Source organism: Paroedura picta, chromosome 3, assembly GCF_049243985.1.
Source record: "Paroedura picta isolate Pp20150507F chromosome 3, Ppicta_v3.0, whole genome shotgun sequence".
Lineage (NCBI taxonomy): Eukaryota > Metazoa > Chordata > Lepidosauria > Squamata > Gekkonidae > Paroedura > Paroedura picta.
The window spans coordinates 30194540-30209045 of NC_135371.1; the positions used below are offsets into that span (position 1 = coordinate 30194540).

The window sequence follows — 14506 nt, forward strand, 5'->3', positions numbered from 1 at the left end:
TGTAGGATGTTCTCCTTGGACAATATGAGTGACTATTTTGTGGTATAGTTCTTTGTGTGTGTGTGTGTGGGGGGGAGATATAAAGAACATTTACTTTTTAAAAATGCACACCGTGATAAGGTTATTTAAATATTTAATGATGGTAACCCGAGTCAGAACATCGTCTCATTTTAGAAGAATGTCAAACAAACCTAACTATATAGTGAAGTGTGCACTTATAGTAACAGGGACCAAATGAAATCATTACATTCCTGTTATAAATCTAATGTGCTGGTTAGTGACCCAGATTTTGGGAAGAGAAGTGGGCTTTTAATACCTGGCAGGAGCTCACAGCTGTGTGAAGGAGGAAAAAAAAAACATGGTAAGAGAATATTTAATCTATCATGTGAAGGGTGCAACATCTCTCTCTCTCCCCCCCCCCCTTGCTCTTTTCTTGTATCACATAAATAAAGCAAAGTAAAGAAGTCATTTTAAAACAGGCAGGATCTCTGTGTACATACGCTTGCAAGCTTTGACTGTGTATTTGTGCATGTGTGCTAATTTGTGTGGGTCCTCGTCACGAATGCTGTGGGAAAGCCATGTATTTCACAGTTAATGCCAGAGAAGAGGCAGGGAATGCTCAGCGGATAAAGGGCTCGTAGTCCCAGCTGGGAAGAGAGTTCCATTATCTCCCAGCTGCATAGACATTCTGCACGGTTCGGTTTTGCCTGGATGAGCAGCGTGGCTTGCTGAGAGCGATGTAACTGTTCGGCAGAAAACCGTAAAGATCCCGAGACGTTTGGGCTGTTGCAATCTGTAAGTACAAAATTGGTCTGTCTGTTGCGATGCGAATAACACTGGGGCAACAGCTGCATTTCTTCTTTGTATCTCTCTCTCTCTCTCTCCCCCCCCCCTCAACCCGGTAGCAATTTGGATTAGCATATGAGATACAGCAGAAAAATGGAACCTTGCTGTCCCTCAACGGATGCTTTATCTGCTGGAGTTGCTGGTGCTCATTATATGTTTGCAAAGGAAGACGTTCTTTGTTGTATGCATTGAATGGGGGTCCACATGAGAGGAAAAGACGGCAAGAAACTGTTCTGTTAGCTAGACTCTAGCGCAGGCATATTTCTGAATGTCTGATGACAGCATTTTTTTTTTAAATGTGTGCTGCAGTTAATGGGCAATACAGAGGATGACTGTGCTAATTTTGACACTTGCACATGGCTTGACACTGCATGTTAACAAGGGAAAGAAGAGCGCTGGTGGCTCCTTGTGTTTTCCAAAGGTTTCAGTCTCTGCAAAACACTTAACATCTTTTCCTAGCAGTAGATGTTGAGAGGGAAGTTCCTCTCTCATGAGAGAGTAAGGAGTAGATGACTTAAAAAAAATACATACGAGATAAATATTGCAACGCTGCATTGAACTTTTGAGTTTCTCACCTACAGCTCGGTGTATCTCAGTTGTGTTTTAGTCCTTCCATTTCTGTGATGTGCCAGCCGGCTGCAGACCCTGTGGTGTGAGATGAAAAGTTTGAAAGCTTATGGCTCAAGAAACTCGCTCTGAAGGGAAATGGCGCCAGTTGTCTATATTGTACGTTTAAAGGATTTAACTCAAGCAATGGGGGTGGGGCTGTTTTGGAACGTCTTGGGAGGTTTCAGACTTCTGTTGCCCGAAAGGAGCATGCCTTTCAGATGCATAATCTGTTTGTTTGGGGAAATGTAGAGGCTGTCTCTACAGTCACCTGGTGAAGGCAGCAAACAGCTCAAACAGTAAATCAGAACTTTTAAAAATCAAGTCATAAAATGCACACTGAGCCACCTAAAATGATTCAGATAGGCTGTTCCTTAGAACAGGGGAAGTCAACCTGTGGTCCTTCAGATGTCCATGGACTACAATTCCCATGAGCCCCTGCCAGCAAATGCCTGCCTTAGAACATATACCTCAGAACACACACACACACACACCTTAGTTTAGAGGTTGGATTAAAAATAATATTTTAACCTTGTGCTTAAAGGAAAGGTAGGTGCCAGGTGACCCTCATGGGGGAGGACACTCCAAAGGCAAAATGCCAACATTGGTAAAGCCATGCCTGAAAGTGGAGAACAGAGAAACAGGGCTTCAGGAGACAACGTAGCATGGTGTGTTCTCAAGTAAGAGGGTAACTGTGAGTTGTAACTTTTTTTGTATGCTGAGAGAACAGTGATTCCTGCTAAAGTGATATTGATAAAATGATCCTCAGGCCAGAAGCAGACCATATTATTGTTGTGACCTGTCCTGTGCCCCCAAGGGAATGGAAATAAAATAAATGAAAATGAAAATGAAAATTTAAAAACCCATAGTTGAAAGGCTGGATAAACAGAACTGTAGGTGCCAGGACAGCCTCGTAGGGAAGTGCATTCCAAGGACAAGGGGCCACCACTGATAAATGCCTGACATGGCTTACCATTTGTGCCCCATGTTCAAAAGTGGGAGCAAAGAGTATTGGGCTTCAGAAGAGAATCTTAGCATGGTATGTTATCATGCAAGGGGCATTTTGTGAGTTACAACTTTTGATGCTGCGAGAGCAATCCAGTGATACCAGCAACCAGCAATAACCATACTGAAGTGCTGCCTGTGTGTAATTGTAAAAGGGGGTTCCAGAGGTGCTTGGGGAGGAGAGAAAGATGCATGGGATTTGGGGAAAACTGGCTTCAGGTGATTTAAAGAAAAATACCCTACAGTTTTTAATCTGTGTTTGCTTTTTAAAATAGACGTTTATCACTTTGCTTGCAAAGTCTCTATTAGTGGTCAGCTAAAAGAGAGATCTATCCATTCACTAGTCTCCCAAATATTTGTTTAGTTTTCTAAGTCTTGCATCAGGAAGAATGAAAGTGTGTGTGTGTGTGTGTGTGTGTGTGTGTGTGTGTGTGTGTGTGTGTGTGAGAGAGAGAGAGAGAGAGAGAGAGAGAGAGAGAGAGAGAGATTCAGGCAGTCCACTGACTGAAGAGACTACATCAAAACTGCCCATTGAGAATGCTGAGCAGGAAGGCAACACAGCCACAATGTGTTTTCATCAGCAAAAGGTGGTTATCTCGGCTTCAGCTTTCAGTGGCGCTATGTGACTGTTTTGGAAGTATTTCTGCAAGCCTCCTCTTTCAGCCCAGACTCCAGGAAGATTCCTATGCACGTGTCTATGTCTGAAATCTGTATATGAAGTTCATCACTATCAAATATCAGATAATGAAAAATAGAGAAACCTATCCAACAACCCTGCTTTGTTAAAACACTAAATATTGCTGGTATGCCAAACTTTCAGATGGTTATTGACTACAGATCTTGGTATGAATCCCATTATCCTTAAGAAGTAGGCACTGAGAGAATCATTATGCACAGGCCAGAATGCCCATGCTGGTGGTGACAGGGCATCGAGGAAAATCCCCGATTATGCAAGCCCCCACCGCCAGCGTGGGCATGGCCCGGCCCAGGGCCATGGAAGGCTCATGTTATGGAAACACGGCAACTTCCGCAGCTTCCTATTTACTACGGGTGCCTGGAGGGGCTGGGGTGGGCCAGCACTGTGCATAATTGCCAGCACCGGGCCTTTTGGCTCACCCAGCCCCGACCTATGGTAGGGAAACCACACGTCCCTGTGGGCTCCGTGAAGCCGCGGAGCCGGCAGGGGCATCCCCCTGCCCCGCCATAGTGTGTGGAGGGGGACCGAGCCCCTCACTCCCCTGGCTCCTTCCCACCTCCCCCCTGGTCACTGCCACACACTGCCTGACAGCATCCTGGGCGTCCTGGCCCTGGTGCAAATTGTGCGTGCGCATGCTACACCATGGCAGACCCACACACCCCACCCCTGTGCGTTCACAGGGAACAGCACGGTGGTCACCCGATGTAGCAGCCGCCGTGCATAAAGGATCAGAGTCATGGATCTTTCTTGTATTCCCCTTCTTTTAGCAGCCCTTCCCATCCTGTGACAGATGATCCCTGGGACTGTGGAACCTTTGAGAATTGATAGACACACAAATTGGGGAGTTCTATTGAGGAAGGGGAAGGGGCAAAAAATTTTCCTTCCATCTCTTGCATCAGTACAATGGTTGCTTGGGGAAAAGGGAGGAAGAGGTGCTTTTCCCCTCTTATTAGATGTTACAATATTGTTCTCCCCTTTCCATATTATCCATCCAACAACCTTTTAACATAGATTAAGAGAGAGTGGATTGAGAGAGTAACTGGACCAAAATCACTCAGTAAGATTCCCCAGCAGAATGGGGATTTGAACCTGGGTCTCAGATCCTAATCAGCCCCAATAATTTCCCCTCCTCAGTAGTTCACACAGGCCCCATGATCCCATGAATCAAATTTCCTGGAGTTTGCAATGACTGCAGGGGGTAGAAAGAATACCCCAAACTTTTACCCATGGAGTGTACCTTAGTCTTAAGTGCAATTTTTCTTCTATTCATATTAGGCTACATGATTACAAAGTATTGTGCAGATTAATAAATAATTCCATCACCCAGGAGCTAGCTTGGTGTAGTGGTTAGGAGCAGAGGCCTATACATCTGGAGAACAGGGTTTGATTCCCTGTTCCTCCACTTTCAGCCAACTAGGTGACCTTGGGCCAGTCACCGTGCTCTTTCAGAGTTCTCTCAGCCTCGCCTGAGGCAATTGTAGGCAATTGTAAGCCACTTTGAGACTCCTTTGGGTATTAAAAAATGGGGTACAACCCCCCCCCCTCCCAGCTCTTCTCCATTTTTGGGGATCAGTCCATTTGGTACATTTTTTGCTTGCTCTTCCTACAGGGAACTCAGAGCGTCCCATATAGTTCTTCCTTCCCCTGTTCTGTCCTCAGAAGAATCTCATTAGACGTTTGAGGCTGAGAGACAGAAGTCACTCAGAAGACTCATGTCACTGTGGGGATCTGAACTGAGGTTTCCCATGCTTTAGTTGGCCATACTAACCATAGCACCATATCTATGCACCATATCATAGCACCATATCTATGGAACATCAAACCCTCTTGTTGGATGGCTACATTTGTAAGCGACTCTACCTTTATGCCCCTTGATGGTTGGTGTTACTGTGGAAATCAGTTGTTTCTCAAATAGATGCTGCTGCTAAGGAAGTTCCCATATATATATGGGTTTTTTAAAGAAGCATCTGTCTGGGAATGAGAGCAACCATTTCATATTTTGTACAGGCCAGCCTGTGTAATGACATGAATTACCATGAGCCTGTAGCATACTGCCAGTAACTATGATTTAGTACTCGGCTGGTCAAAAGCAACTGGATTCTTGCAAGCACCAAGTGACAAATGTGCAGGTTCAAAGTCACTTAGGTATGCTCAAGACCAGGGCTGCTGGAACCACCATGGGCCCCTGGAAAAAAATTAAAATGTTATATAACCTTCAAAATTAATATCCTAACAAAACAAATCACTTGGCTTTCTGTTACTGTGACCATGTTAGACTTTGTCTTTTAGCAAGAGTCAGCCGCAGACTATCAGATAATTTGTTCACACGTGGCTGTGGGAACAAGCATAGCTGGTTATGTGATATGTTTATTGATATGCAGACTGTGTATGACCTTAAAGGCGATTACCAGAACCTTAAGCCTGATCCATAATTTGACTGCAAGCCAGCACAGCTGTTGGTGGATGGGCTGGATGTGGGACCTCCATGGTGTTGCTTTGAGGACCCTGGCTGCTGCATTCTGGACTAGCTGTAGCTTCCGGGTCGAGGTTAAGAGCAGGCCTGCGTAGAGTGAGTTGCAGAAGTCCAGTCTGGAGGTGAGTGTCATGTGGATCACAAGCAGGGTGCTAATAGTTTGGCTTTTGTTGTTGTTATGTGTGAAGTCGCGTCTGACCCATCGCGACCCCATGGACAATGATCCTCCAGGCCTTCCTGTCCTCTACCATTCCCCGGAGTCCATTTAAGTTTGCACCTACTGCTTCAGTGACTCCATCCAGTCACCTCATTCTCTGTCGTCCCCTTCTTCTTTTTCCCTCGATCACTCCCAGCATTAGGCTCTTCTCCAGGGAGTCCTTCCTTCTCATGAGGTGGCCAAAGTATTTGAGTTTCATCTTCAGCCTTCTAAAGTGCAGTCAGGGCTGATCTCCTCTAGGACTGACCGGTTTGTTCGCCTTGCAGTCCAAGGGACTCGCAAGAGTCTTCTCCAGCACCAGAGTTCAAAAGGCTCAATACTTTGACGCTCGGCCTTCCTTATGGTCCAACTTTCGCAGCCATACATTGCAACTGGGAAGACCGTAGCCTTGACTAAACGCACTTTTGTTGGCAGGGTGATGTCTCGGCTTTTTAGGATGCTGTCTAGATTTGCCATAGCTTTCCTCCCCAGGAGCAAGCGTCTTTTAATTTCTTTGCTGCAGTCCCCATCTGCAGTGATCTTGGAGCCCAGGAAAATAAAATCTGTCACTATCTCCATTTCTTCCCCATCTATTTGCCAGGAATTGAGAGGGCCGGATGCCATGATCTTTGTTTTCTTGATGTTGAGTTCCAAGCCAACTTTTGCACTCTCCTCCTTCACCCGCATCAACAGGCTCTTTAGTTCCTCTTCACTTTCTGCCATTAGACTGGTATCATCTGCATATCTGAGGTTGTTGATATTTCTCCCTGCAATCTTGATCCTAATCTGTGACTCCTCTAATCCCGCCTTTCTCATGATGTGCTCCGCATACAAGTTAAATAGGCAAGGCAACAGTATACAGCCTTGCCGAACTCCTTTCTCAATTTTGAACCAATCAGTGATTCCATGTTCAGTTCTCACTGTTGCTTCTTGACCTGCATATAAATTTCTCAAGAGACAAATAAGATGCTCTGGTATTCCCATCTCTTTAAGAACTTGCCACAATTTGTTGTGCTCCACACAATCAAAGGCTTTAGCATAGTCAATGAAGCAGAAGTAGATGTTCTTCTGGAACTCCCTAGCTTTCTCCATGATCCAGCGTATGTTGGCAATTTGATCTCTAGTTCCTCTGCCTCTTCGAAATCCGGCCTGTACTTCTGGAAGTTCTCGGTCAACATATTGCTGGAGCCTAGCTTGTAGGATTTTGAGCATAACTTTGCTATCATGAGAAATGAGTGCAATGGTGCGGTAGTTTGAACATTCTTTGGCATTGCCCTTCTTTGGGATTGGAATGTAAACTGACCTTTTCCAATCCTGTGGCCATTGTTGAGTTTTCCAAATTTGCTGGCATATTGAGTGTAGCACTTTTACTGCATCATCCTTTAAGATTTTGAATAGTTCAACTGGAATGCTGTTACCACCACTAGCTTTATTGTTGCTCAGACTTCCGAAGGCCCATTTGACTTCACATTCCAGGATGTCTGGCTCCAGGTCAGTAACTACCCCATTGTGGTCATCAGGGATGTTAAGCTCGCTCTTGTATAGTTGTTCTGTATAATTTTGCCACCTTTGTTTAATCTCTTCTGCTTCTGTGAGGTCTCTACCATTTTGGTCCCTTATCATACCCATCTTTGCATGAAACGTTCTCTTCATATCTCCAATTTTCTTGAAAATATCTCTGGTCCTCCCCATTCTATTGTTTTCTTCTATTTGTTTGCACTGTTCATTTAAGAAGGCATTCTTGTCTCTTCTAGCTTTTCTCTGGAATTCTGCATTCAGTTGGGTGTATCTTTCTCTTTCTCCCTTGCCTTTCACTTCCCTTCTCTCCTTAGCTATTTGTAAAGCTTCCTCAGACAGCCATTTTGATTTCTTGCATTTCTTTTTCTTTGGGATGGTTTTAGTTGCTACCTCTTGTACAATGTCGCGAACCTCTGTCCATAGTTCTTCAGGCACTCTGTCTATCAGATCTAATTCCTTAAATCTATTTGTCACCTCTACTGTATATTCGTCGGGGATATGATTTAGTTCATACCTGAGTGGCCTAGTGCTTTTCCTTACTTTCTTCAATTTAAGCCTAAATTTTGCAACAAGAAGCTCATGATCTGAGCCACAATCAGCTCCTGGTCTTGTTTTTATTGACTGTATAGAACTTTTCCATCTTTGGCTGCAGAGCACATAGTCAATCTGATTTCTGTGTTGACCGTCTGGTGATGTCCATGTGTAGAGTCGTCTCTTGGGTTATTGGAAAAGAGTGTTTGCTATGACCATTGTATTCTCTTGACAAAATTCTACCAGCCTGTGCCCTGCTTCATTTTGTACTCCAAGGCCAAACTTGCCTGTTATCCCAGTTATCTTTTGGCTTCCTACTTTAGCATTCCAATCCCCCATGATGATAAGCACATCATTTTTTGGTGTTGCTTCTATAAGGTGTTGTAGGGCTTCATAGAACTGATCAACTTCATCCTCTTCAGCAGCAGTGGTTGGGGCATAGACCTGGATCACTGTGATGTTGAATGGTTTGCCTTGGATTCGAACTGAGATCATTCTGTCATTTTGGGGATTGTATCCCAAGACTGCTTTTCCTACTCTCTTATTGATTATGAAGGCTACTCCATTTCTTCTGCGAGATTCTTGTCCACAGTAGTATACCTGATGGTCATCTGAATTAAATTCACCCATTCCTGTCCATTTTAGTTCACTGATTCCTAAAATGTCGATGTTCAGTCTTGTCATTTCTTGTTTGACCATGTCCAGCTTGCCTTGATTCATGGATCTGACGTTCCAGGTTCCTATGGAATAAAAATCTTTACAGCATCGGACTGTCTTTTCGCCACCAGTTACTTCCACAGCTGAGCGTCCTTTCGGCTTTGGCCCAGCCGCTTCATTCATTCTGGCGCTACTCGTACTAGCCGTCTGCTCATCCCCAGTAGCATATTGGACACCTTCTGACCTAAGTTTGGCTTAGCGAAGGTAATAGAATGCCAGCCGCACTAGTGTCATGACCTAAGCCTCCATTGAGAGGGAAGCATTGAAAATCATGCCCAGGTTCCTGGCAGAGTGGGCCACTGATAGTGGCACTCCGTCTAGGTTGGGTAGGCATGCTTCCTCATTTGGACCTTTCCTGCCCAGCCACAGGACCTCTGTCTTTGAAGGGTTGAGGTTCAGATGACTGCTTGAGCCGCTTCATCACTGCTTCCAGGCAACTGGATAGTGCTTCGGGGGGGGGGGGGATCAGGGTGGTCGTCCATCAGGAGGAAGAGCTGGGTATCATCAGCAAATTGGTGACAGCCTAGCCCAAACTTCTATACCTGTCCTGTGCTCTGTCCTCCATACTGTCCAGATGATTCTTTTGGGAATCCCACCAGCAACAGCCTCTCCACACAATTGTCCCTAAATACTGGCATCCAGGAGTATATGGCATCTGAACATGGAGGTTCTATTTGACCATCATAATTAATATGGGGGTGAGCACTGAAGGAAAAATTGTTATAATTTGTATCTGGAATCAGGAGGGGGAATGTTTGCCATGACTGCTGGGTTTTGTTAGGACAGTACTGGTTCAAATTCAAATCTGTGGGAAGAGGGTGTTTTTGGAATTTCAGGACCATTATCTTGAATGGGGAACAAATATGAGGGGTCTGTGGCAACTGTTTTGAAAGAGAATGGCAATGTACTTGCACAGAAGGTAGTCTTTCTCATCTAAAGATCTCCTATGTTTCAATCAGAATAGACCACGGATTTGATTTTATAGGCCACCAAAGTGGGTTCCTTTTGGGATAGATGTACTTTTCTCCATTGATTCCTACAGGAGGGAAATGTTCCCAGTTGCCGGCATTCAAAAAGAAAGAATAGAAATCCTGTCAGCACCTTAAAAAAAAGAAAAGAAAAGTATGCTTACAGTCATTGAGTGACATTTTTTTAAAAATTGCCTTTCCAATAAAAACCATGCATTTGCCATAGTTCCTTGTTGTGGTCCATTGTTTCCTTTCCTGAAGTAAAGGCTTTCTTTGAAGAACAGCTCCCTCCATTCAATCTTTGAAAACAGCTCAAAATCCCCCCCCCCAAAAAAAAGTCTCTGTGTGAGAGTTTACATGATGCATCAATCATTCAACTGCTGTGAGACACAGGTCTCCATGCTGCGTATCCACTGTAAGGATACCTTAATTGGTAATTAGCATTACTACTATTTAAGGGCAGCTTTTCTCACCTCTTTCTTGCCAAACTATTCCTGTCAAAAATGGCCTCCTCTTCTAATTATTAAAAATTATTTTTAAAAATTCCCCTCTTCTTTTTGTTTCAAGCCGGGTAGTTTTCATCTACTCAGTACTCACCTTTTCAGATGATATTCCTCTACTCCAAGTATTCATCGGCTCTAGCCTTTCTCAACTTTGTTACCATTGAGAACCCCCTGAAGTATTCTTCAGGCTTGAAGAAACTCCAGAAGTTGCACAGTCATGCAGAATATGGTTGGGAAGCATAACTGTGTACATGCCTTCTCTGTACCCCTAGTGGCTGCAGAACTGCATGAAAAGTAAAATAAACTGATATTTATTCACTGGATACACCATGATTCCAGATCCATGGGCTCACAAGATGGCTTGGGCCTAGAGTTGCCAGGCAAAGCTACACAAAGCCTGGCAAGTGGCAGGAGTCTGGGGTTTAGCAGAGAATGGGGGGTACCAGCACTGATGCTCTGATGTCATTCTGAGGGAAACCCGCAATTCCTAGAGAGGACTGATGTCACTAACAGATCTTGCCTGTAAATGTTGTCACACCATTGCCCCAGTGGCATCTTTTGTTTATTTTTAATTGGAGGTTTCCCACTATATCAGGATGCCTGGCAAACATACCTGGACTTCTTGTATTTTGTATTCCCAGTCCCCCTCTCTTGGCAGCCTGCTTCAAGATAACCAATATTAAGGAAGAATTTCTCACTTGTCCATTGCATCTAGGGCTTAAGTTTACAAATCATTCAGAGCACAAACGCTTCCTATAATGTGACATTATCACAAAATAGCCTCTCCGTGTCATGGTCCCGCCCCCCCCGTAATGTTTAGTACAGCTGACCTAACACTGCAAAGTGACCTGAGGTGGACCAAATGGAGGTGTTTACCCTCTGCGGTACGTCAGGAGGGCACTTCTCTAGAGAAGGCCTCAGCGGCATGGGGACCTGTGTTTCCCAACTGGGGGTTTCTGGGGCCAGGGGTTGTGGTAAGCTTGCCACCAGTTTTCAGGTCCCTTCCCCGTGCCATGCCAACACTCTCAGGTGCATTGAATAAAGCTGTGGCCTTGTTAAATTTCATTCTTTGAGCCTAAGATGTCCTCCTGCCACTCAATAATATCAGGATATGAGATTAATTATACTATATAAAACTTAAGCTTATGGAAAGGATGTGAAACTACAACTACAGGACTACTTGTTTTGATGGCAACCATGTGCTCATTACGGGACTCTGAAACATCCACTTTTTGCTGTTCCCATAACTTTTAAGTACTTGAATTTTGACAACAAACACAACCTTGACTATATCAGGGAGTCCTGACTTACTCTTTTTTTTATTTCTGTAATGAATGGCAGAGCTGAATGATCCAAGATAGCATGAGTGACCTGTGAATAATGCAAAAGAATCAATAAGAAGGGGGTATCTGATTTTTGTCTGTCTATAGCCAGGAGCTGTTATCTCAAGATAAGGTGTTAACAACAGTATCAGCCTAAAAGCTGTGTAAACCATTCTATGATTAACTTTGACAGAACCTTAAGAATCCATTTTTTAAACTTCCTTTTCTAATAAGATAGTCATTAAACTGAAATGAAACTTCTGTTCTTTGCTTGATTATGCAGATAGTGTCTATTTATATTCTGCAACTCAGGCAGCCATATTCCAAAAGATTCCAAATTCAGAGTAATTTATGTAAACTGAATATGCTTTAAGGAATACACGTCACGTCACTTGACATACATGATTTTGAGTGAAAATATTACTGACTTGGTGTTGTGGTCTAGGAGCACCGGCTACTAATCTGGTGAGCTGGGTTTGATTCCCTGCTTCTCCACCACATGCAGCCAGCTGCGTGACCTTGGCCTATTATGCATGGAGGGGAAGGTCCATATTCAGAGGGGAAGGTCCACATGCACGGAGGGGAAGGTGGAATGGCGGCGGCTAAAATCACCAATAATGCACGCCGCAGGCAGCAGCCGGGCGCAGAGTCGACGTATGCCCCCGAAAAAGCTGCATTAGCAAAACACGAAAGAAAGTGAGCTTCCTGGGTGACCAGGGAGCAATTAGAAGCAGTGCTGGAGTGACTGCGTGCATAATTGGGGAGGTCCATGGTTTACAAGGCTTCTGGGTGTGCTTGCTCTCTCCCCATCCGTGCCCTTCGATCCCACCGGCAGGGCCTGCGCCTGCACGTGCCATGGCCACCCTGCTTGACGGCCCAGCCTCGGTCAGCACCTCACTAGCCTCCCTTCCTGTTTGCTCCACATCGCCGCCTCGTCAGCCGCAGCTGGTGGCTGCTCTGGGTTCTGCCGCCTTTGCGTTCCATCCCGTGCGTTTGCGGCTTGCCTTGCTCCTGCCTCCTCTGCGTTTTGCCAACCGCCATTACGGCGGCCATGCATAATAGGCCCTTGTGCTGATAAAGCTGTTCTGATCCAGCAGTGATATCAGGGCTCTCTCAGCCTCACCCACCTCACAGGGTGTCTGTTGTGAGGAGAGGAAAGAGAAGGGGATTGTAAGCTGCTTTGAGACTCCTTCTGGTAGAGAAAAGCAGCATATAAGAACCAACTGTTTTTCTTGGATCCTGTGAACAATCTGTATACACACTAGCTAACTGTTACAGTGCCCTTCTTCTTCCTCCAAAACTTCAGTTTGGGCAATGGACCATTAGAAACCACTGATGTTAGGTAAGTGGAAGTTTTAGTGGAAGAAGACGTGTGAAGTACAACATAGACCAGCACACAAGGAATTAGTGCAAAGGATCCAAACCTCTGACTTGTGTTGTGGAAAAATGAGCATGTACGTATTTGATCAGTCTTGTTTCAAACATTCTGGTCTTTTACAGGGTAATCCTAAACAGATTTGCAGCCTTCAAAAATTGTTAAAGTCAGTGCTCTTGAATGGATTAGCTCTGTTTAGGATTACTCTTTCAGAAACAGAAAGTAGAACTTGCTTGTCAATTCACTTAGTAAGTAATCAATTTTTTGTGAGTATAAACAAAGGACTGACTCCCAATGCTAAATTAAAAAAACAAAAACAAAATATTATAGCAGGATTTTTTTTTTCTTTTCTAGTACTTGGGTCCTATGAATGTGTTCGATGCTAGGTAGTCCTTGCCGTGAAGCACTTTTTCTCTTCCTGCTAGCAATTCTGTTTGTGGAAGCAATGGTTTTCAATGGGCTCTTGTATAAACAGAAGTTTGTGTGGAAGAGGAAGCATGCTCCATAGCAGACTCTATAAAGTACATGGAATTCTTTCGTATGGCCCAAGCCTTATTGCATCTAACTTAAACAATTGCATGGTTGGTTAGCTTGACTGATAAATAAGCACTTGCATTTCTGTTTATACTTTCTTGCCTGAGGAAAAGGCAGAGCAGGATATTGGATGCTTAACACTCTTAACCGGCCCACTTCAAATCATTGGACAAATTATTGTTTATGTTCCATGTTTAGCATATTGCATCTTATGCATGGTTCATACATGAATGAGAACTGGTGTCAATTAAGTAAGATAAATTGTACCAGTTCAGTCCACAAATCGTAGATTCTCATTCTGAATATTATTTTTGCATAAAAAGAGAGAACTATAAAAACAAGGAGAAAATATTCAATCTCTTTTCTTTGTTTGTTGATCTGATTCTATTGCATGGAGTTTTTAACATAGGGTAATATTCAGTATTGTTTTTCTCCTGATTCTTCATCTGTGCTTGATGCATTCTTCATCTCCAAAATGGATTGCTGAAATGGCTTTCATTTCATGATAAATTCATGACAAATTTAGGGTCATGAACCAGTTCATGCCCATCCCTAGTTGCTACACATAGGTTCTATGCTTTTCTCTATTTTTTGAATATGAGGTCACTGGGATCATTGGAATTCTGGCATGTAATACTTATTCACAGTTCAACCATTATTTGCTAGATGCAGGAATTCCCGATCAGCGTCTGTGTCTTCTTGATTATAGTTCCAATTCTATAAAATAGTTTGCTGGAAGGTACACCATCATTGCTGGCTTTTTACAGAGTCATAGGATTGTTCTGTTCTAGGAGTCTTTCTTTGACTTATTTGTTTTCAGTGATTTCGAACTATTATACACTGTTAGAGCTGTAAAATTTCTGGAAATTTCATAACAAAAATGAAATATGGGTAAAATTTATTTCCCATCAAACCTAAAACAAATTTTTTTGTTTGAAGCATCATAAATTGTAAATTGGAATGTTTATGAAATTTAAAAGTAGAAATCCCTTAGTGTCCTGTGAGCAAATATTCCAAATATTAAAGTGAGTAAGAATTGGCAGTTTCAATATTCTATACTATATTAACATTTATTCAAAAATAATTGATCAATCATCTATCAGTGTTCCCCAAAATTTCTCAGTTTTGCATCAGAAATCAAGTTTTTTTTTGGGGGGGGGATAGAAAATAAAACATTCCCCCTTGATTTTTCCTGGTTTGTATAGATTCTGTAGC

The 14506-nt window shown here is 43.5% G+C and overlaps 1 protein-coding gene across 1 annotated transcript in view; it reads left to right on the forward strand.

Moving 5' to 3' along the window:
- Positions 1-482: 482 nt before the first annotated feature.
- Positions 483-14506, forward strand: part of CNTN6 (contactin 6) — a 254480-nt gene continuing 240456 nt past the window's right edge. Inside the window, 1 exon segment of the mRNA XM_077325221.1 lies at positions 483-795. The gene's annotated coding sequence lies outside the window, so the exon portion shown is untranslated.